The sequence below is a fragment of the Terrapene carolina genome, unplaced genomic scaffold, assembly GCF_002925995.2.
Source record: "Terrapene carolina triunguis isolate 2854851 unplaced genomic scaffold, T_m_triunguis-2.0 Scaffold96, whole genome shotgun sequence".
Taxonomy (NCBI): Eukaryota; Metazoa; Chordata; order Testudines; family Emydidae; genus Terrapene; species Terrapene triunguis.
The window spans coordinates 10,548,622-10,572,532 of NW_020664447.1; the positions used below are offsets into that span (position 1 = coordinate 10,548,622).

The 23,911-nt window shown below is 41.3% G+C and overlaps 1 protein-coding gene across 5 annotated transcripts in view; it reads right to left on the reverse strand.

The window, feature by feature from the left end:
* Window positions 1-23,911, reverse strand: part of HIPK3 (homeodomain interacting protein kinase 3) — a 150,311-nt gene that overhangs the window by 47,378 nt on the left and 79,022 nt on the right. The gene's annotated exons all lie outside the window — the stretch shown is intronic.

Here is a 23,911-nt window from a genome sequence, read left to right on the forward strand (position 1 = left end):
ATTCCAGTACTTCCAGTTTTTTTCTTTTTATCCCCCTACTTCTTGCATTTGTAAACAGACATCTCAGATGCTGAGAAGATTTCCGCATTGATTTCCTTCTTGTTGCTCCTATGACCCTACTGTAATTTTCCATCCCCCACTTCCCTCCCACACCACTCTCTCAAGGTTGCCTTTTTGTTATACCTTCCTGTGAGTTTTTGTCACTTGCCTCCTTGGAACCTAGTTTAAAGCCCTCCTCACTAAATTGACAAGTCAGTGTCCAAAGATGCTCTTCCCCTTCTTGGTCAAATGAATCCCATCTCTTCCCAGAATAGCATCCTGTGGTCAAGGAAACCAAAGCCCTCCTGTTGACACAATATGCAGAGCAATGCATTCATCTTCAGGATGTGTTCCTCTGCCTGGCCCCTTACTGTTTATCCTCCCGGTTGAGGGTACTTGCTACAAAAGAATAGTTAAACTACCTCCATTCATCTCAATGGTTTTAGTTTTCACCGTAAACCCTATGCACACTTTCAGCACTGGCACCCGTAGGATAAGCTTCTGGGTAGTGGCCTACTGGATTATTTCTCAAAGGCTGTCTCCTACTGCTTTCAAAGATTTGACCATGCTGAATGTCTAGAGATGCAACATATGGAATTTTTTTCTGTAATACGTTAGGTTATGACATTGCAATAAACATTGGTGGTTTTGGCAGCTGAGTAATAAATTAAAAATACCTAGATGCCACAAGACTAGAAATAGTGATAGAAATGTCTACATCCCCAAATGGTGGATGGACAACACCCCATGTATTGCTGTTTATCTCTATTAAAATATTTTTGTATTATATCAGATTACAAATCTGAACTGTCATAATGACTACAGAGCTTCTGAATATAGTGAATTTAACAAACGCATCTGTTGAAACTATATTAAAATATGTTTTATTTAATCTTTCATAGTATCTTCTCTAAAATAGCCACCAGACGGTCAGTCTGTAGGCCCTTCCTCTGAGGACAAGTACAGGAAGAGAGAGGAGAGGTGCTGAGGTACAGCAGAGAAAGGGAGCTCACTCTAAGGTCCCAAATGTACCAATCTGTGAGTTTTTCAACAGGTACAAACTACTTTTATACTATATATAAAAATGCTAATAAACCATACAGTGGGAATAATCAAACAAAAAAGGGGAATCTAAAATCCTTCGCTTGTCAGCATCTGTTACTAGAAGAATAGGAAATAAACGGGTTCCCAAAATGAGCTGCCTGACAGGCTAGTAGGGTACCAAAGCAAAAACAAACCTCCAAACAGCTGAAGGCCAGGAAGATGAACATAGTCAGCTGTTATGCTACAATACTTTAAAGTCTGTCGTCTCACTAAAATAAATAAATTTTAAAACATCAGCTCCCTCCATGTCTGCCTAAAAATTGTCTCCTAAAATGACTTGACTGTCACATGCTCAGTATGTTGCTAGGAAGACAAAAATGGAGGTAGAAAAATTATTTTTAATTAAGCTATTTTCTCTGTGTTGATTTTAAATAGCTCCAGTACTTTTGAAAGGAACAAATGTCTGTTAACACAATTATACTCTGAGGCACACAATAATTTTCATTATTAGCCATTTAAAAAAATCAGTTTGATCTAAAACTGGCTTCACTCTTTAAAATGAGAAAAATAAAGTGCTCTAAAATGGTTTAAAGAGTTCCATAGTTTCATTTTTTAAACTGTAAACTACATGTGATATAAAAAAATTCTTATGAAGAGCAAAATCCTGCACTTACCAATTACCTGTGGAAATTGGTAAGTGCAGGATTTTGCCAGCTGTCCTAGCACCATCAGGTTCAAAGAAGAATGACTCATGCAAAAGAGAGGAGAGGAGACACATAATAGGGGACCATGCCTTTAGTACTCCTGAGACAAACAAGACAAATGATCATTAACTAGAGGTCTTGAAGACCATAATCTGAATTTGGACTTCAAAATTTTATGTTTATATGTATATAAATGTGTGTGTATATATCTACATATACACATACAAGTTAATGCACATACTAAAACTGAACTGTATACACAAGTAATAACAACTCTAAAGGAATTACTAATGTTATAAAAAATTCTGCCTGAGTCATGAATAGTTGGGTCATAGTGATTTTTTTTTTCACTTCAATAAATAATTGAGTACAGATTAAGGGACAGATTCTGATTCACACTTAAGGCACCTTTCACTGCCACAGACAGTCTCTTTTGTCCACTCTATGTTATTGTTTCCCCATGCCTTAGAATACTTAGAATTCCAAGTATTTTAATCAACTGAATATAGTCACTACCTTTCAGATGGGTGAAAATCTGCTAAGAAAATACTCCCTAACACATCTATACCTTAGGCCCAAGAAATTACCATCCACCTACAGAAGGTAAATTCAGTAACAAAGATACATACCCCTGTGCAAAGTACAGTTAGTTAGTTACCTCTCTGCACTCAGTTCTTCAAAATAGGCTCTTGGACACAGGGGAATATTAGGCTTCTTACTAGAGTACTATGTCCTGGCACCCATCCTTGATATTGGCCATTGCTAGATGTATAGAAAATTGTGAGCTTCCTATTCACTCTTTCCTTTTCTCTCCCCAAATGTTGGAAAGAAGAAACAGTACATCTTCACTATAAAGGTCCTGGCTGCCCTCTATCAAAATGGTATGATGTGGAGGTGGGAGAGGGGAGAAGGGCATTTTTTGCCTAAAATGAAAGGATGACGACACCTATAAGCAAGACCTAGAGTATGACACTTATGAGGAAAGTTCAACAAATACAACACCAACTACCTTCCAATTTAGTATAGTGAATTTTCATGATAGCTTATATTTTATTGGTAACTCAGCTATTCTATTCCCACTTCATTCTTAAGCACCTTCCAAATTCTTCTATGAAAACCATCCAGTCCTGATGATTTTCTGCAATTTGAAATTATTGATCATGTGTTCCAGTACTTACTCTTTGAACATTTTGACCTGTGATAATGCCTGATCTTTGCAAAGTCTAGCTCCGTACCTCCTACTGTACTCTGGTTAAGACATGCAAAAAATTATTTAACTTATTTACATTGTCCTTATCCTCTTCGATTGCTCCTATCATAAGCCCAGGCCCTCAGCCATACCTCAGTTTCCCCTCCTGATTATATAAATCAGTCCCAAGTCAGACTTTACATTCATTAATCCCTTGTTTAGGGGTGCCTTTATTTATTAATAACCAATAAACTAACAAAGAATTCAGTTTCCTCCTCACTGGAGTCTTCTTCTTCTTCTCACCACTGTCAATAAATTGCCAGGAGCACTTCTTGCTTTCCATACTCAGTTGCTCTGTCCCCATCCATGATAGGGTTCAGTCTCTTGTTCTGCTATTCTTCCTTGGAGAGCGTCTTAGTTACTTGCTCCCTCTCCAGTGTCTCTCCCTCTTTGCTAGCACACTCTTCATCTTCCTACTCTCTTTCCAAGAGCCAGGCTCAAACCATAAGCCTCAGGAGCTCCCCACGGTCTCCCTTTCCTAGGGACTCTGACAGTTCTCTTAGATGTGACAGTAAGAACCCTAAGACATTATTCAGGGCTTGTCCCAACAGAAACCTATTCTACCTCCTGTGGGTTCCTCCAGCCTGCAAGAGCTGCAGGGCTTCTCCAGAGAGAGCTTTCCCCTCCCCTGGGCAACTTCCTCTTTATACTGTTCTCCCAATCAGCTCAGCTGTTCCATTTCTAATTGGCTAAAGGATAGCCAGTTGGAGCACCTCATTGCTCCCAGGTACTCCCCACAAGGTCATCACGGGCCAGTTAGGCCCTGATACTTACTGAAGGGCCACTGGCCCATTACAGCTCCTTTTATTCCTTAATTGTCTTGCAAACCAACTGAGACTCTTGCAGGCTTCCTCCTTCTAATTAACTTAAATAATATCTTGTTTGTTTGATTTTGTATTTCTGACTAGTTGCTTTTTAAGTCCCCTCTTAACTCTGCAAATTCCCATTGTTGTTGGGGGTTTATACTTTTTTTGTGAGCTGTGCACATCTTTCCCTGCTGAATCAAAGGAACTTGTGTAAATACATCCGATTTGACTTCAGAACCAAAACCACCCGCAAAGATTTCTGACTGGAAGACTGTTTTGGGCTGTAATTACAATTGCAACAAGAACATACAGCTTGTCAAAGAGCAATCACTGGAAGCTGGCTAATGGTCACCAGAGACACTCAAATTACTCCAAAGACAGGGCTCTTTCCTTGGGCGGATTAGAGGGTGAAGAATAAAAGGCAGATTAAAGGCAGCAAAAACATTAGTAAGAGTTGATCATGGGAGCTCCAGCAGAATGAAGTTCATCCTCTGCAAGCACCAGTCAGTATTTTTGACACAAGGGACCTCAGACTCTCTAAACTACATTGGGAGGACTTCGGCAAATATTCCAGGCCGGAGACCAGATCCCAAAGCAAAAGAGGTGACCCCCTTTCTCAAGGGATACAGATTACTTGACCCTGTCATCCTCAGAAGCACTTGATTCTTTGCCCCACCTGGGCAAAGTGAGGGGATTTGCATAATGGTAAGCAATGATTTAATTAGGGTAAAATCCAATCCCACAGGAAAGGAGACTTAACTGCTTCCAGAAAGCACTCTACCTCCAACTACATCATGAATCCTCTCATATGCCCCTATCACTGAAGTCCCTTACGTGTGGCAATAAGTACCATTATCTACAAACCAACATTTATATACTCAAGAATGAGTTTTTTTGCTATTAAGTACTCATTAGTTGTAGTCAATATGTTGGCTTTTGTGTAAAGTGGATCCATTCCCTTGGAGCATTAGGGAAAAATTGAACTGTAGGGTTTTATATTCTTAGTCCATTTGCAATGTCTTTGTTTATCCATCCTTTGTTACAGTTTGATATTTTCAGTTTCTTTCTGTTACTTTTTAAATAAAGCTGTTCAGGATAGACTGTCCATCTTCTGTATTTTAGTGAGCCCTTAGATTGCAAACACTGTTTTCTTAGCATAAGTAGGTTACCATAGGTTTCCATGATAAAGTTTCCTGGGGAAATAAAACCTGCAATCAGAATGTGAAAATTGTTCTCCCATGTGGACGTACTGTGTGTTCGTCCATATGGGATTGTGTTTATCTGCCTGAAGAACCCTCACAAGATTCTAACCACTGATGGGTTCTAAATAAACTAACCACTAAATAAAATAATCACTGATGGGTTCTAAATAAACTAACTTCCCAAGGAAAAAAACCTAAACTTCTTTGTAGACTCTTCAATAAAAGTATCTGCTCAAAAGAGCAGTAAGAATTTAAAATGCAAACAAGATATTAGCATGTATTAAGAAAAAGATAAGAGAATAAAACTGAAATTATTATGCTTTACATAAAAACTGGTGGTATTCCCTCACCTTGAATAGAATGCTCACTTTTGAATTCTGTGTTCAGTTTTGGTGACCCCATCTGAAAAAGGATACAGCAAATAGAAAAGGCCCAGAGAAGGATAATAAAATATATTAAAGGCGTAGAAAGATTTCAACATGAGAAGAAATGCGATTAGGACTATTTAGTTTAAAGAGAACAGAAATGACAGGTAAAATATTAGAATTATATAAAATAATAAAAGCTAGCAAGAAGGTCAATCAGGTGCTTCTATTGCTCTCCCTTGATGATACAAGACCAAGAGAATATCCTTTGAAATTAAGGTAAACTTAAAACTGATAAAAGCACATGATTTTCTAACCCAAAACATTATTATCCTCTGGAATCCATTGACACTATTTGAAGCAAATAGGTTAGTAGGATTAAAAAAATATTAGAGATGTATATGGATGAAAATATCCACAGTTCTTCGAGGTAGGATAAAAATTAATACAATCAAGTTCATAACCATGAACAATTCAGATAAGTAACCCTAAACTACCTGGGATTAAGAAGAAACTTCCATAATTGGCATATTACAAAATAATTTTCCATTATGGGGGATTTATAGATCCTTTAAAGAATTTGGTATTGGCTCTTGCTGGAGAAAAGATACCAAAATATGTGAACCATTGGTCTGACAGAGTATGCATCTCCTTTTTTCCTATATCATATTCAAATTTACATTGTTACACATTAAGACAGGTTATTCAAGCACACCTCCTCTTTGCTCCAAGCTAAAATTACATTATTTAAATTTTTCTTTCATGTTTGAGACAGTCGTTTAGCTTCCTTCTGCCATTTTATTTGATCAAGAGCTAAGTAATACCCAAAATATTGTGTCTTAAACAGCACATTTCAGTGAACATGAAAAATCATGGTATTTCTGCAACTGAGTAAATATTTCTTCTTCAGAAAGTCTGGCCAGTTAGTTGTCTCTTGCTTTTAAGTGTATTTGGGCATTAGAATCCAGACTAATGTCACATATTCCCTACACGTTTGCTCTTTGAAATGTAACAACACTATAAAAAGCCAGAGAGCTAACCCAGTTTTTCCCCGGTCATGTGGGGAGGACTATTATCTTGATCCTACAGAGTCATTACAACTAAACTACTTACACATCCTGGGTTTCTTGTAAGGTGAACAATAGCAGATCAATTTGAGTAATAACTTTACATTAAAAATGACGAAACCTTGTCTTGTATGTAGTTTGTTATTTCTAAATCAAAAACTACTAATACAAAGTGAGAGATTTTTGGTCTAAAAGCAAATCGGTTTCAAGGTCCTAACCTCAAGGAAAATCAATACAGTGGGCAAGGGCACGTGTGTGTGAGGTTTCAGGAAGGAAACTGAGTCACTGCTCTACAATTTAGGGCTATACACACCCTATAGCCCAATCCTTAGAAGGAACTGAAATTCAGTGGATCTCTGCTTGAGGGGGCACGAAAAGAAGAGTCCCCACCATTATTGCCTCCGTGCAGGTGCACGGAGGGGTGCAAGATTCTTAGGTGGAGCAGAATGGTGAGGAAAGGAAGATGGGCAGAGGAGGCATCATATCCCCTGGAAATCCACAGGACATATGGGGGTAAGTTAATACTGTGATATTGTCTGAAATCTTGTACACAATGCATTTTCATCTTGTTGAAAACTTAATTTTAGGACAAAATGACTTTTTCATTAAACCTGATGATGCTAAAGGGCTAGAACAAACTGTTAATCATCACAATTCTCAATTTTCATATACACTCTGACAAGACTATATCAGTAGCTGCCACTTTGCCAACTTTGAATCCTGACCCAGATCTGACCTAAAAAGAAATAAATGTTTCTGATATAACAAAATATAATGAGGCAATCATCCAAAATCTGGATCATTAAGAGATGCAGTATCTGCAATAAATACATTTTAAAAGTTGGGCTCAATTTTACAAATACACAAAGTGGAAAATTCTGATTTGGAAATCAAAATAGATTATTAGAATACTGCAATGGCTGGTTTGGGTAAGGAAAACAAAGTAAAGATGGAAGATCATCCCCATACCAAGGTTACCAGAACTCACTCATAGTATTGGCTGGAAGGAATTCATATGGAAATGGCTACTGGAATCCAAATCTATAATTATCCTGCTACTGTTAAGAGAATTACTGAGGACCAGAAATCTCTATTTACAATTTTGCTTGCCTGCACCTCAGTTTGTAACAGAAAATGAATTGAGAATGACAAGACATGTTGGAGCTATAATTTAAAATGACTTCTGTGAGATTCCTTCCTAATTACTCACCATACCTGGTGAAAAGACAGACCTTTTATTGATAGCACAGAGTGTCTACGTTTTGGGTTTTGATTATGCTTTTACTGGTCTCAGCAAAGGGGTAACTTATTAGGGGATTTATTTATATGTTAACTACCCTGAGGATGCAGTTTTGGAAGGCATCACAGCAAGCAATGACATGGAAACTTAACAGGTAAATGCTGATGTGGCAAATTAATGAAGGAAATAGCATGCATAAACAAGACTAGTCAAATAGTCTATTCCCCAGGGAACTTTTGTAACTTGTTACTGATAAAAAAAAGATGAGCTCTTATATTTGAATACTGTTACCATATTCTAAATTTTGGTTCTGAATATTCAAAATGTAAAGAGAGGTTACTTACAAGTAACTGTTCTTATAGACTCTCAATTGTGGGATATGGCAAATTGCAAAACTATCTTGAAAAGCCATGTCTCTTTTGGGGGTGCATAAGAGATCTTGTACATCAGCAATATCATCGCCTACTCTATTAAAGAGAGTGCATCTCCCTTCCCCAAACAGCCTCAGTTCTTCTCCCTAACTGCAGAGTTCCAAAGCTACGTAGAACTCTGAGGTAAAGCAGAAGGTAGGCAGGCAATATGAATGCACAGAGGTGACTCTTGATGAATAGAAGTTACTGGTAAGTAATCTCTGGGAGATCAGCAACAAATTACCTACTGGTCTTTTACAGGTAAAAAGAGCACCCTCTAAGTTATGAAGAAGAGTTTCTTCTGGATAGGAATATGAGCTGAGGAAGAATACAGGCAGGGAAGTACATTGAGACATGAAAACGGGAGACTTCTTTAGGTGTAATGCTGGGATAGAGGCTCATGGTGGCTTTGTTTTTGTTGATCACAGTAGAACAGGGGTCGGCAACCTACAGCACGCGAGCCGATTTTAAGTGGCACGCAGCTCCCTGCTGCGGTCCCGGCCCCCAGCCCCACTCAGCAGCCCCCCCGCCCACCGCTCTCCCCTGAGGGGGCAGGAGGCAGAAGCTTGGTTCTGCGGCAGCCAAGCTTCCCCCCTCCCCCGCTTCTTCCCCCAGTGTGGTGCTTTCCTCCCCTCCTCCTCTCCTTCCCTGCGCCAATCAGCTGATGGCCCTAGTGAGGGGGAGGGGGAAGAGCGGCAGCGTGCACACAGCTCCGTAGAGGACGCAGAGAGAGGTGGGGACGGTGCCTGGGGGAAGGGGGTGGAACAGGGCATATCCCTTCCAGCCCCCTGCCATGAGCTGCTCAGGGCAGGGAGCACCCCCATGAGCCGAGCACCCCAGCCTTCTGCCCTGCACCCCCCACCCCTCTGCCCTGAACCCGACCCCAACACACACCCATTCCTCTGCCCTGCACCCCCACAGCCCCATCCCTCTGCCCTGAACCCCCCCACACACCCAGCCTTCTGCCCTGCACCCCCACACACCTCCAGCCCTCTGCCCTGAACCCCTCCACCCCAACACACACCCAGCCTTTTGCCATGCACCCCCCCAGCCCTCTGCCCTGATCTCTGAACCCCCACACACACACCCCAGCCTTCTGCCCTGAACCCCCTCCCCCAGCCCTCTGCCCTGACCCCTGAACCACACACACCCCCCAGGTCTGGGGTCCCGGCTGCAGGCCCTGATCAGCCCTCTGCCGGCCTAGGTGAACAGAACCCCAGGCTGGCAGTGGGCTGAGCAGGCTGGTGGCGTAAGATCAGCATTTTAATTTAATTTTAAATGACGCTTCTTAAACGTTTTGAAAACCTTGTTTACTTTACATACAATAGTTTAGTTATATAATATAGACTTATAGAAAGAGACCTTCTAAAAACGTTAAAATGTATTACCGGCACACGAAATCTTAAATTAGAGTGAATAAATGAAGACTTGGCACACCACTTCTGAAAGGTTGCCGACCCCTGCAGTAGAAGGTGCTGTTGCAGAAGGAGTGCTCATGCTCTAAGTTCCCTCTAAACTGTGCGGCCCGACAGCCGCCCAGCAAGCTATCAAGTAACGCACACTTCAGGTGTCCCTCTGCCCACTGCCATGCTACTCCTGCCTTCTTCCTTGGAGCTGCTCCTGGGAGCCTCCTGCTTATCATGCAGAGCAGGGGATAGGGGGGGAATCGCTGATGTCAGTGTGTCCCCCTCCCTCCACTCCTGTACCACATCTCTGCAGAGCTAGGGGGGCGCAACAGGGCTCAGGAGTGGGACAAGGGAGCTTGCTGGTGGCTGCTGCGTCTGCTTTGAGTGCTGATCTACTTTAAAGGGCAAAGTACAGCAACAAATCATAGGGCTGAAAAGAAACAGTAACGCTCAGGATTTAGTGAGCCTCCACCATTTGGGCTGCATTTTGCCATCATCTGAAATTCTGTACTTAAATTAAAAACAATCCCTGAGTTTCTATCTTTTTCCATTGTGAATATAGAGTCATAACATTGTAAATTGATGTGTAAACACTAGAATGACAGTAACCTCCACAGAGCTGCCTGTGGTAGAGAGAGAGGGCTAGGTCCTCCGTAGAATAAGAAAAAAAAGGGCCCCTTTCAGTGAGTAAGGGGTCTGGGAGATATGTTCTCCTACCCTGGATCCATGTTGCCTGGGATTGGGGCAATGGCCTGACCTCTCTATCGGCATGCAGCTCCACGTCAGAGTTGTCAGCCAGGACTCCACACTTTGGGCGTAGGAATACTTCAAGTTTTAGTCCCATGACTATAACTCAGAATGGGAAGAAGCCGCTCCACTTCTCCCAGAACTCAAGGGGATGATGTATATACACACTTCTTCCTCAATATCTTCCTGGTGTGCCGATGTATACACACTGGGGCTTTAAGGAAAAGCACCATATAGCAGTATTGATTACCTGAAGGATGCCCCAGGGCCACTACAGTCCACTAGGGAGTCCTGCGAGGCTGTGAACGTACTTAAAGGGGCAACACATGTCTCTCTCTCTCTCTCACACACACACACAGTCTCTCTCTCTCTCTCTCTCTCTCTCTCACACAAGCACACTCACCTCCCAACACCTACTTGTATTATTGTTGTGGTTGTTACTTCTTGACACTTCCTGCAATGCACATATATTCTCTGTAATTTTATTCTTTCAAAGTGCTGTTTGAGTTTTTTGACTGGTCTATGCATTTCATAATTTTTATTTCACTCTTGCACTTAAATTTAATTCTTTGAATAGTGAGTTCTAAAATGCCTAACCTGTCCTGGCTGAAGTAATTAGCCCTATGGTAACTTTTAAAAATATATATTATATCTAGGTTTTGTGTTTCTACTGGTAGTGCACAACCACACATTATCTCGATAATTTGGTGTACATAACAAAATTCATTCTGCACATGGACTGAAAAAATTAGAGGGAACATTGCTTATGCTCATGCTCAGGAAGGTGCTGGAGCTGACCTCCAATGGGGGTTTCACAGAGTACCATATGTAGAATCACATGAGGAGCTGAAGAGGGCCCTGAATACGGTCCATCCACAGTGTCTGGCTTTGAGGCAAGGAGAGTGCACTGGGATCTTGAGGTCACGTCAGGAATCCTCCAGGCTCATCTCTAAAGGTAACCCAGGGAGATTCCAGATCAAGACCAGAGAAATCAAAACAGGCATGGAGTCAAGCAGTGGAAAAGCATGTGATGGGGTGGCTAATAGCCCTGACGGTGAACTCACTCAGGCATGGAGAGAGAGAAGGCATTAGAGATACAAACTGGTGAGAAGTCCAGGTTAATGAGTGCTGACATACAGCTCTGGAAGAGCTTGGAAAAGAGGTGACAGCAGAGCTATTTGAGAGTTAGAAGCCCTCATGGTCAAAGTGTACAAAGGAGAAAAGCATGGTGCTTCTTTTTCTTATGTCCAGCTTGTGAGATTTGCTTCCTCTTCTCTCTTTGACCCTAATAAGTACCTACATGGACCTTTGGTGACAAGACAGATGTGTTAGCACCAGAGGATAGGTCCAGAGCTGGTGCCAAGAGTAATGGTGCTAAATGAGTAGGAGCAAGCACTGAGGTCGGTGCTTTCAATGTCATCACCAAGGCTACTAAGGCCTTAACAGGCAATGCCAGTTTGGCCTTTGCTGCTGCTTTTGATTTAGCTAGTGCCAGCGATGCCAAGTCAGATTCGCTTCCAGAATAACATCACTTATCTTATTCTGTTGGACTATTCTGTATTACACAAACTGGGCTGGAGTTTACATTATATATTTTTCTGGTGTTAGTATTCTGTGTTAATAGTATTAAGAGTAAGAATGACATAATGATGAATAACATTCCCTTCAGAAAACTGGTTTATTGACCACAAGTTAGAGTCTTTCTCTCAAAGAAATATTTGTCAGAAGTTTTCATAATACCTTAAAAGAAAAAGCACTAATTTTAGAAAGCAAAGGATTAAAATACTTTTATTACACAGCACTCACAATTTTACATAGTAGTGTTATATTAATTCTTGTGCTATTTGTTAATCACAGTGTATTCAGTGGCATACATGATCCAAAAATTAGAGATAGAACCAGTCCTAATAAGCTTGCAGTCCAAAAAGATATAAACAAGGTACCTATCGGAGGGAGGTGGCATTTGTATTGTAAGTATTCAAAATTAATTAAAATTATTTAAAAAAAAACAGTGAAATGCTGTTACCATAGTTCTCCATATAAAGTTAATGCTCTGTTCACTGAACTAATGGAACAAGGGATCCATTTCAAGGTAGCTCACTTGCATGTCCTCCAATGTAAAGTTTTAACTAGAGCAGTGGTGCACAAACTTTTCCGATCGCTCCCCCCCTTACCAGTAATGAAATCTGTCTGCACCCTCCCTCCATTACTGCACAGTTGGCTCAGCAGAGGAGCTTGGACTGAAGGCAGAGCTGGAAACAGAATTTGGGCTGGGTGCAGAGAGGGAATGAGGACAGGACTGACCTGGGAGTGGAGCAGAAAGTGGAGCCGGGGACCGTGGCTGGGGAGTGGAGCCACGGTAGGAGCAGGGGACCACATCTGGTGCCCAAAGGAAGAACTAGAGGCTGGGGGTCTGAGAGCAGAGCCAGAGGTCAGAGAGTGGAGCTGGGTGTGGGCGGCTCTCCCTCCCTTCCCCACATCAGGGCTGACCTGGGCCCTGCCATGCCCCCCCCATGTTCCTCTGTGCCCCCCAGGGGGGGCACACCCCACAGTTTGGGGACCACTTAACTAGAGAAACAAGGAGAGTGAAGTAATATCTTTTATTGGACCATCTGTTGGTGAGAGAGACAAGCTTTCAGGCCACAGAGAGCTCTTCTTCAGGTCTGGGAAAGGAATTCCCAGCAGCAAAATGCAAGGTGGATCAGATTGTTTAGCATAAGCAGTTAGTGCATATTGTAAGGGACTAGCTGGTCCAATAAAAGTTATTACCTCACCCATCTTGTCTCTCTAATATCCTGGGACCAACACGGCTACAACTACACTGCATACAAGTTTTAACTAGTCATTTAATAGGTATGTCAGCTGCTACACGGGAAGAAAATGAACAGACATAATAAGTACCTGATGAGGGAGTATCCACAATAACTTGATGGGCTAACTTTATAAACAGAGAACATATGCTTATTTAATATCCATGTTATACAAAGACTAGTGTTCCACAGTTATTGTGGATACTCCCTCATCTGGTACTTTATGATGCTTCTGTTCATTTGTGCAGTAAAACAATTAAAACATTTTAAAAACCTTTTAAGCTAGATTTAAATCTGCTGCTATTCAACAATTACAAGCATATCTGGCACGCCTTCTAGTTAGGGACTATGGTCCCAAGTCAGCAAATAAAAAACCCAAACCTTAAACATATGCTTAACTTTGAGTATGTGCTTAGTTCCAATGAATTCAAACAGGAGTCAAACACATGCTTAAAGATTAGGTGTGAGCTTAAGTGCTCTGCTGAAATGGGGCCTGTACCCTGCACTAGCAAGTGAATGGAATGGATGATCCAGAAAAACCTTTTCATCTCTAATTTTAATGATTAGAAGTGTGTGTCTGCAAATTACCATCATTAGGCAAAAAACACCCAAACACTCAACTTGTTACTAATACTGTCTTTCCACTAAGATCATCACTTAAAATCGCCCTTCTGAGACTAGACATTTAAGCACTTTGAAAACAGATTTTTACATTTGAGAATTAAAGGAAATACTGCTTTTACATCCACTGATAATGTTTTGTCAAAATGAAGAAACTTCATGAGACAGATAAACATCCTTTGAAGTTAAACCTACAGACTGTTTGTAAGGAAAATCATTTACCATAAAACTCAAGTCTGTTTTGGTAGCCTAAAATTTAAGCTTCAACTTTCCAGTCTGATATATCATGTTTGTCACCATATTGTGTAGTTTGCTTACAGAATCCATAAGTAACAACCATCCCTTCATGCATTTCCCCACTGCCTTCACCCCTACCACTATAAATTTATTTTAATTTTTCTCCCCTCATGTTTCTTACTTACTTACTTACTTACATGTTTTCTCCTATCTGCTTTTCTCCATTTTTCCTTTTTTGGTTTCATGTTTTAATTTATCTTTCCTTTCCCGTTGAAAGAAGAGCTACTCTATTCTTAGAGCAGTTTTAGATCCCAAAATAAACTGCTTAACTATGTATCTATTACAACTGGATTGATGTAATATCAGAATCTGACCATAACATGCTGCAACAGGAATGTGACTACAGTAAAGAAACTGAATATTTCTGCAAGTTCTGTTTTGCAAATATTTTTTAAATTAGTACTTTATGCAAATAAAATGTAGCTTAATTCTTCCTTTGTATCTGTTTGCAAAGTTTATATAAAGCATCTGTTTTGTGTGGGTCTTTTTTTAAATGCTTAATTTTTTAAAAAAAGTATTTACCAGACATCCACAACTCAAGAGCAGCTCAGCAACAAATGAATATAATTACATTGTGATGGGAAATTTTTGCTAAAAAAATTGATAAGTTTTTGATGGCTATTATAAAAAATGAAAGTTAGAAATTGACAGACTGGTGTAATGAAAGACTGGCAATAGGTCTGAGTGGTTTTCAACTCTGGGTAAATCCTCTGAGTCCAGCCAAAGCCAGTAATAATTGGAGGTGGTTACTATTTGATAGCTATGATCTCCATCCAGTTCCTAATATAGTTAGATAGTCACATAACAAAAACCACCCCTTATGACACCCTTGTTGACAGTCTTAACAGAGGCACCAAGGATCAAATGGTCATGAAGACTGAGCTAACCTCTCACTTCAAAGAAGTGGTCCTTTCAAAATAAGACTCCAATACATTGACAGAACAGCGGCTTATGGTGGTGTTTTATTATGATTCATTTATCCAAAAGAAGAGGAATGGAACTTCAGCACCAGTGCATAACTTTATTTTAAAATATAGGAAAACCATTATAAAAAAATACTTTCACAATGTCTTGTGAAACAAAACAAAACAAAACCAACATTGTTGGCAGCTTAAAGTGTAAATAGAAACTTCAAAAATCTACTGGGTTCAAAAGAGTAGACACTTGCAAAAACAGAAAACCAATTACTGAAATAAATACACTTTATAAAATATGAGAACCATTAGGCAGATTGTTGTTGTTTTTAAAACTGATACGGATATAATTTTGATAACTTAAGGAACTTATACACACACATTAAGGACCAAAAAAAATCCAAATCACATATTCTATACTTCCAAGGAAATGTTCAATTTTAAACTGTTTATAGCAAAGTACACCTACAAAATTAATCAGCTGAACTCTGGACTTGATCTTGATTTACTAAAAATACCAACTGCAGAAGAATTACAGAAATGACAACAATGTTATGTCCTCAGCCAATTTTATACACAGTCTGTATCCCTATGGCCAAAGCCTAAACTCTGTTCTAAATGCTAAATGCTTCTGGAAACCTAAGTAGTGGAATTTTAGAACTACTGTTCTTTCATTATAGGGGGAGCAGATAGCAACCCCAATATTTAAGTTGCCTGACACTTTGTTATAAAAGATTCTTGTGATCTTTGTTAGAGAAGTCTAGCACCCCTACAATTTTCAGTTGGTCTTAAATATCTGAAAATTGCTGTTTCCCTTCTGTCACTTGAGTTGCTAAGGGATGCCCTAGTATTGTGCTAGAAGGCACTGTGCTACAGGAAATGCCAACTTTTGGGTGAGAGGTAAAGCAAAGAGGTGTTTACCAATTTGGTAATTAAAGATCACAAACAACTTTTTTTAAAATAAATAATAAAAATGAACCTCAGTGTCTGGCCACATTCCAGCTTGGATTATTATATCCTACCTACCATGCCACATTCTCCTGGCAGTTTCATAGACTCTGACTTTAAGGCCAGAAGGGACCATTGTGATCATCTAGTGAGATCTCCTGCACATTGAAGGCCACAGAACCTCACCCACCCATTCTTATAATAGACCCATAACCTCTGGCTTGGTTACTGAAGTCCTCAAATCATGATTTAAAGACTTCAAGTTTCAATTTAATATGATAGGGGTTCACCTTCTAGATTAAAAACATTATGTGGTGACACGGCACTGTTAAACAGTTACTAAATTCCCCTACCCTCAAGATGACTAGATTTCTGTAGGGTTCAAAGTGACTTTATATAACACTGTTATGGACGTGGTCTTCCAAAACCTGCATATTGATTTAAACTTAAAGCCACTGGGATTATTCCAGCTACATAAAATTATGTACGTATGTAGATCTTTGCAGGATCAGGGGCTATGTTTGTAAAGTCCTTTTATTCTTTTAAGTGTCATGAAAAGATTTGACTATGACCCAAGATCTGCACATCTTGTCTGAGTTCCTGGATGTGTTCACAACAGATAGTTACAATTATAGCTACAACGATAAAATCAGTTTTTTTTTAGAAAGTGTAAATATCAGTGCTTTAAATGTATTTTCAGATATCAATTCTGAGATCAGCTAGCGGTCGCAGAACTACAACTAATCTGCTTTTATTTTGATACTGTACCATATTTCATATATTACATAAAAATACATTAAAAGAAGTTTAAGATTGCAAAATCAAGCACTCAAGTTAGAAAACTCCCGAATTAAAGTTACCCATTCAATCTTAATTCAGCCTCCTTGTGCATATGTATTATGAAAGTCTTTAATTACATGATCACATACTATTTTTCCCCACAGTGTCCCTGCCTCAGTTCAGTAAAAATATTTCTATTTATCCTCTTCATTCACTATGTGCTCCCAGAGCTTATTTAACACACAAAACCCAAGCCTTACACTAAATGCAAATATTAATTTCCTCATGAGCGTTTCTATGCAATTCTCATCATAATATCTGAGCACTTCATAAACATCAATGAATTTATATTCACAATACTTCTGAAGAGACTATACTCTAGTGGTTATAAACCTTTGTGCCACTGTGACCTCAGCTTGTTTCTGACCCTCTCTGCTCCTATCCACACACATCCATCCCCAGGCTTCTGCCCTCCTCCTCGTCTGCACTCAGATCTCCTCCCCACCAGCTCTTGTCACTCTCTATTGGGCCCAACAATTCCTGCCCTAGTTCCCTTCTCCTCCTTTCCTCTCAACTCACTCCCCCTATTCCTCAGCCCTCTGCATTCTATTCAGCCTACTTCCTCCTCCTTGCTGCCTGGGTGACAGCAATGAAACATAAGAGCATAGGAGGGTGAGTGTGTCTGCTCTCAATTCCTATGCGCAGCACTACAATGGTCTCTGACAGTCAAAAAGAGCAACTGTAGGAAAAGTCCTGCTGAGCCCCTGGCACCTCTGGGCTGAAGCATGCCTGGTGCAGATGGAATTTTCAGAGAATTTAGTTGCCAAACTCTAACAAGTTTCTAGGGTGCAGAGGCCAACTGTGATTTTTCAGGTTTCAGAGTGGTAGCTGTGTTAGTCTGTATCAGCAAAAACAACGAGGAGTACTTGTGGCACCTTAGAGACTAACAAATTTAAAATTGAGATTTTTTTCAGAGGTTCATAACCTAACCTAGTTTTGGCAAATTTCATGGGGAAGCCAAAAGTCACATGCCTGACACCAGACTGAGCCCCCCTTGCCCAATTTCAAGCCCATCTTCCAAATCATAAGGGTTCTAGAACTTCCCAAAACAGTTGTAAGGATATTGTTTTAATGTTGGAAAGAATGTATTTTTCCCTCCTCCTCTCTCTCTCTCTCTCTCTCTCTCTCAGACATGGCTAAACCATTTCAGCTGGAACATTCAAAAATAATTCAGCCTGAGGCAGATATATCCAGCATGGAAAATTTCAATCCAACTGGTTGAAGTTTAATAAAGTTATACGCAAATTATGAGTGTCTTATAATGAAAAGTGTTAGGCAACTTTCACTATAGGTAGTGCTATCAACTCCACCTATAAAAACCCCAGAAAAAGCCATCTCAAAAACAGGTTTTGTTTTACAGAATAAGGACAGATTCCTATTGCAATACACATCTTCATCTTTGACTGACATTATTACACTAATTCAAAACAGATAGATATTAAACTGAAAGGGTGCATCTCAGATGTTAGAATAAAGATTTTATCCACACTTCTTATAAATTTCTATATTCAGAGGTTTATACTACAAAAAAAAAAAATCAATTGAAATAATCACACAGGCTCTGAGTCTGGAAACTCTCTTTTCCTATTAAACAGTTTCAAAATCACTTGAGGATAGAGAGATTAATATCTGAATTGCTATTTTTAGCCTTTGTGAGGGAAAAAGCACTTCTGGAAGGCTGCTGTTAAATGTCAAAAAAAAAATTAATTAGCGCAGAGTTAAGGTTGCCTGGTGGTGTATCTTGTGTTCTTCCAGAATGTCCTTCAGCAAAACTCAAACTTGTGAAAACCAGGAAATACCAAGTTATGGTGAATGCCCATGCAAGCTTAACTCTACCCCCCTGGAACTGGCAATAATTATTGGGAATTATCTGCACTCCAGCTGCATGCCTTGTGTTAGGTGTAGCTGTATTGAATGGTGAAGGAATTAGTTGGAGTAGCTTGGAAAAGCAGTGATTGTGTTAAGAAACAATCAGGGGGGCAGAGGGTTTTGGCCCTCTGAGGCATATATGTGAACCCCTGTCCCTGACCCTTTTGTGTGATCAGCGGAAAGAGGTTCATCTGGGCCTCAAGAGATCCGGTATGTCTCATTTCAGCACGGAGTTGTGTAAGTTGCGTCACTAGCAGGGCACAGAGTTCTTGCCATAGGGATTGTCATCAGATGAGTGTGGTTTAATAAAAGGTAAGTGAAAGAACAGCGTTAGATGGCATTGTATGCCTCTAAGGGTGAAGGGTTTATAAAAGGGGCTGAAGAGATTGTAATATTTAGCAGATGTCGTGTTTATGTGGAGTCAGCTAAGTGTTTGAGTGTAGGGTGAGTGTAGATAGCTTGTGTGCAGTACAGAGCAAAGGCTGTCAGTATGGTATATGGGCAAACTGGGGTATCACTCGAAGAGGGCAGACATGAGATACACCATCTTGCTACCTTAACACTGCATTAGTGAAGCTTTTTGGCCATTTAATTTCCTCAATTTTTGAACAGAAAGGAAAACGTTGTTGGTAGGAGTTAGTGGTCATTTAGACAGTCGTAATTATGTAGCTGTGCAGTTCAGATGCTACTGTGGCCAGGTAAAGATACTAATACCTAGCTCTTACATAGCACTTTTCATCAGTAGATCTCATGGAGGGAAACATCATTAACCCTATAGGACAGATGAGGAAACAGAGATAAAGAGGTAAAATGAGTTGGCCAAAGTCATCCCACAGGACAGTGACACAGCCAAGAATAGAGCCTAGGTTTTCTGAATCCCAGTCCACTGCTGTCTCCAGACAGATGCTATGTGACTGCTAAGAGTCATCTGTGCCCTCCAAGGCATACACTTTGTTATAATGGAATGTGCATAATGGTTGTGCTTTTAAATGTTGCAATGTGTAGTTGCTATCATGGATCAGTGAGAGAAATCTCAGACAGTCTATATGTCTGAAGAACTTGACAATTTTATTACAGGTTGGTTACAGGAATTTTAAGCACGTGAAAGAAGATTGGTGTCTCTTTCTTTCCTGCCCAATTCCCTACAATATATAGCCCCCACCCCACCACCTTCCAGTTCACCCTCCCCTTTCTATCCCATTAAGCCATTAGCATTTTAGAAGATATGCACAAAAAAAGGTGGTAGAATCTGTGAACTTTATTAAATGATTTTCCCCCCAAGGAGACTGTAACTTGGGAACCACTTGACCAAATTACCCCAAAAAGCATTCAGAGTAATTGTGCAGATTTTAGAGCACTTAGAAGAGTCAAGCTTTAATCAGAAAGCTGGTCCAGACCTCAACTATAGTAGACCTGCCCCTTACCTGAGGGGATGGCTAAGCAGAAGGATTTTCAAGGGTATAGAATACACACACACACACACACACAAGAAGAAATAGCTCATCTGCAGAAAGGAAAACAAAACAAAGAAACTCCACTCAAAACTTGAACCATACTGAAGTCCACTAGCCTCTGAAGATCCAAAATCATCTTGCCGAATCCAAAAGGGAAAGAAACGAAATTTTACTCTGATTTTAAATAGCCACGCCAAACCAATCTGTGAAATTGACATGATTATCTTTTTATTTAAGTGAGCAGGCTGGTCAATCGTGTCTCCATTCATCTTTTTAAAAAAATAATTTCAGCCCATTTGCTGTGTCAGGCAGAAGTGAGGGTGACAGAGTGTGATGTGGGGATGGGAGGGTGTAGTTCGTCAGTCACTCCAAAGGAGACATGGTTGAAGCACCCCCAAAAAAATAAATAAATAAAGGAGGCCCAGAAAAAATGTGACCTGTAAGAGTTAAGGAGAAAAACCCATGGGCATCAACTTGTTTAAAATGTAAATTAAAGACCAAAGTCACTTTTGGGGGGATACCTTGGCAACCACAACCATTTGTATCAATGAGATGTTCTGAACTGAAGAACAACCCCCCATGGAGATGAACACAGTCTGCAACAATAGCTCTGGAGATGTCCAAACTGCTCCATTCATGTCAGTGGGTATTTCCCATCCCCACTCCCCAACATTTGGATAATGCCTGTGATAATGCAAACAAACAATTCGGTTCAACTCCTCACGCCAGTGTCAGCAGTGATCTTGGTGCATGCTCCCTAGTATACCTGTTCTCAGTTTCACACCCAGAGGGGCAGGGCTCCCCCATATCCTGGCTCACATGGGGAAAAGGTGTAGGAAGAAGGGTTCTGATCCTCCCCCAGAGGGACATAGCCCCATATCTCAGCTCACGTGAGGGGAATAGCAGCAGGTCAGACATGCCTCCCACCTGCCCCCCAAGTTCTGGCATCCCCCAGATCCTGGCACACACATGAAGGTAGGGGCGGGGGCTCAACCCCCACATTTGGCACATCAGACTTAGAACTGCTTGGCACACACCATCTGGAGAACCAAACTTTGCTAATAATGTTGTGATTTGATTTTCCCTCAAAGGGCAAGTGGGAGGCATACACTCTGTTAGGGTAACTCTTGATTGTTTGAGAACCTGGTGTGAGGATCTCGGCCCCGGCACACAGTGGTCTGCTCAGGACTAATTTTTAGGCCTGCCCTAGATCCAACTCAAGTGGGTCTAGTCTTTTTGCAACCCAACAATTCCTCTTACTCTGAACCTGAATGGACACTGCCACCGCTCCTGCTGCCTCCTGTCTATGGGATCAGAGCAGCAGCGACTGTGTGCCCTGTTCCTGTTTTCCACCACCCCCTCATGTTCTGGGTGCATGCTGCAGAGTGAAAGGCGCTGTCAGCGATTCCTTGGCACACTCACTCTGCAGCTCACACAGTGCAGTAGGGGACAGTGGACAGTAGGGTTACCATATTTAAAAAATAAAAAAGAGGACACTCCACAGGGCCCTGGCCCCGCCCGTTTCCCACCCTGGCCCCGCCCCAACTCCACCCATTCCCCGCCCCAACTCCGCCCATTCCCCAAAGTCCCCGCCCTAACCCCCCCCTCCTCCCTCCCAGCCACGCGAAAAGGGCTCCCAAGCGCTACCGGCTTCACAGTTTGCCGGGCAGACCCTGCACCCCTGGCCGGCGCTTCCCCAGCGCAGCCCGGGAGGGGAAGCGCCCAGCCGGGGGCGCAGGGTCTGGAGGCTGCCCGACAAACCGTGAAGCTGGTAGCGCTCGGGCTTCGGGCAGCCCCCATGCCTCCGGACCCCAGCCGCCGGCCGGGCACTTCCCCTCCCGGGCTCCAGCTGCTCTGCTCCTCCCCTGACTCTTCGGCTCTGTTTAAGAGCCGAGCTGCCCGAGCGCTACCGGCTTCGGGCAGCCCCCATGCCTCCGGACCCTGCGCCGCCAGAGCAGAGCAGCTGGAGCCCGGGAGAGGAAGTGCCTGGCCAGCGGCTGGGGTCCGGAGGCATGGGGGCTGCCCGAAGCAGGTTGCACTCGGGCAGCTCGCCTCTTAAACAGAGCCGAAGAGTCAGGGGAGGAGCAGAGCAGCTGGAGCCGGGGAGGGGAAGTGCCCGGCTGGTATTTTTCCCGGACATGTTCGGCTTTTTGGCAGTTCCCCCCGGACGGGGGTTTGATTACCAAAAATCCGGACATGTCTGGGAAAAACCGGATGTATGGTAACCCTAGTGGACAGCAGGGGCAAGGCATGCAACTGCTACCACACTGACCCCACAGGCAGGACAAGGAGAACTGGCCTGACACAAACCAGAGGGGGTCCAATTCTTTTCCCACCCAAACTGGAGCTGACATGTGTAGTCAGGTCCCACTTGGCTGCAGGGTTCTACTGGTTTAATCCCTATCTGTGCAAAAAATAAAAGGTGCCAAAATGTGTCAGCCTTTAGAAAAGCTGGGGGTTTGTTTGTTTTGGGGAAGGAAGGGGCTGTATCTTTGGAATCCCATGGTAAAATGGCCCCAAATTTGGAACAATAATCAAAGCCCATGACCCCATACGGCACACCAAATATTAAGGCAATTTGAGTAACCATTTAGCTTTTAGAGCACTTAGAAAAGTCAAGCTTTAAACAAAAGCTGACCTTAGCCTGAACTACAGTAGACGTGGTGCTCTGCTAGAATATCAAATACGCTGATACTTAAAGAATTTTATAATCTATGAAACATGGGCAAGCAATCTTCTAAACTTCTTCAACCCACTCAGTCAATGTGCCCCAATACTAGGCTTTCGGGAAATCTAAAGGGCAAAGAGTCTATCTGATTTATCCTATTAATTACAAATATATGTGAATGCAATTAAATAAAAAAAACAAAACACTTAAACATGACAAAAGCTAGGAAATTTTAAATTAATTTTGATACTGCCTTTCTTCTCTCCACATGGCCTCAGATTAAACCAGTGTAAAGTTTTAACCCAGAAACTGACAAAAGCCAGATAATTCTATTACCACTTCTACATTTTAGATTTCTGTATTATTGACATTGTCAATACATTTTTATCTGATAACCATGTCAAAGAAAAAAGAGACACTGTGATACTATGTTTACAAGTTCTATGGTTACTTGTAAAGGCAATTTTACTGGCGCATGTGACTATCAATTTGCCTATTTCCCTATGAAAGGTTTTCTATTTAGGTGGATTATCGTGCTATTGATAGCTAAATTCTGCTGATACGGGCTACTGTCAAGTCATCGTTTCTGGAACAAACCTATAAAGCTATTTCTTTATTCAGGATGTCTATTAGAACTAGCTCACCATGAATTTGCTCCAAAAATGCATTTAAAAACAGCTGTAAAGAATATTCAAGAGATGCATGACATGGGATTAGCCATTTCAATGCAATCAGACAGTACAATTTAAAGGGTTTAAATATAATTTGCAAAAAGCAAGAGATTAACACCTCATTTTCCAGTACTTATTCTTTATGTTACAGAAAAGACTGTCCTGTTTTCATACTGCAGAAATAGACTGTAGGCCAGAAGACACCAAATCCTAGATGTTGTTCTAGACCAAAAATTTAAAAACTGTATTTTAGAAATGTCATGAGCATCATTACAAATTTCTCATTTTTTAGATCTTTTATGTTTTTCTTCTGAAACCTCAAGTTCACTCTGGGTGAAATTTACTCGCACCCCCACAATCCCTCTATCCACTACCCCACACGCAGTGCACTCAAGTAATCTGTTTTTACACCGGGAAGTCAGAAAGGTTGAAAGTGTATAGAATCCACACACCCTAACTCACAGGAAGGTCTCAGAATGGTACTCCCTCTGTACACTGCATATGGACATTTAGGAGTACTGCATAGGCACTGATATAGTA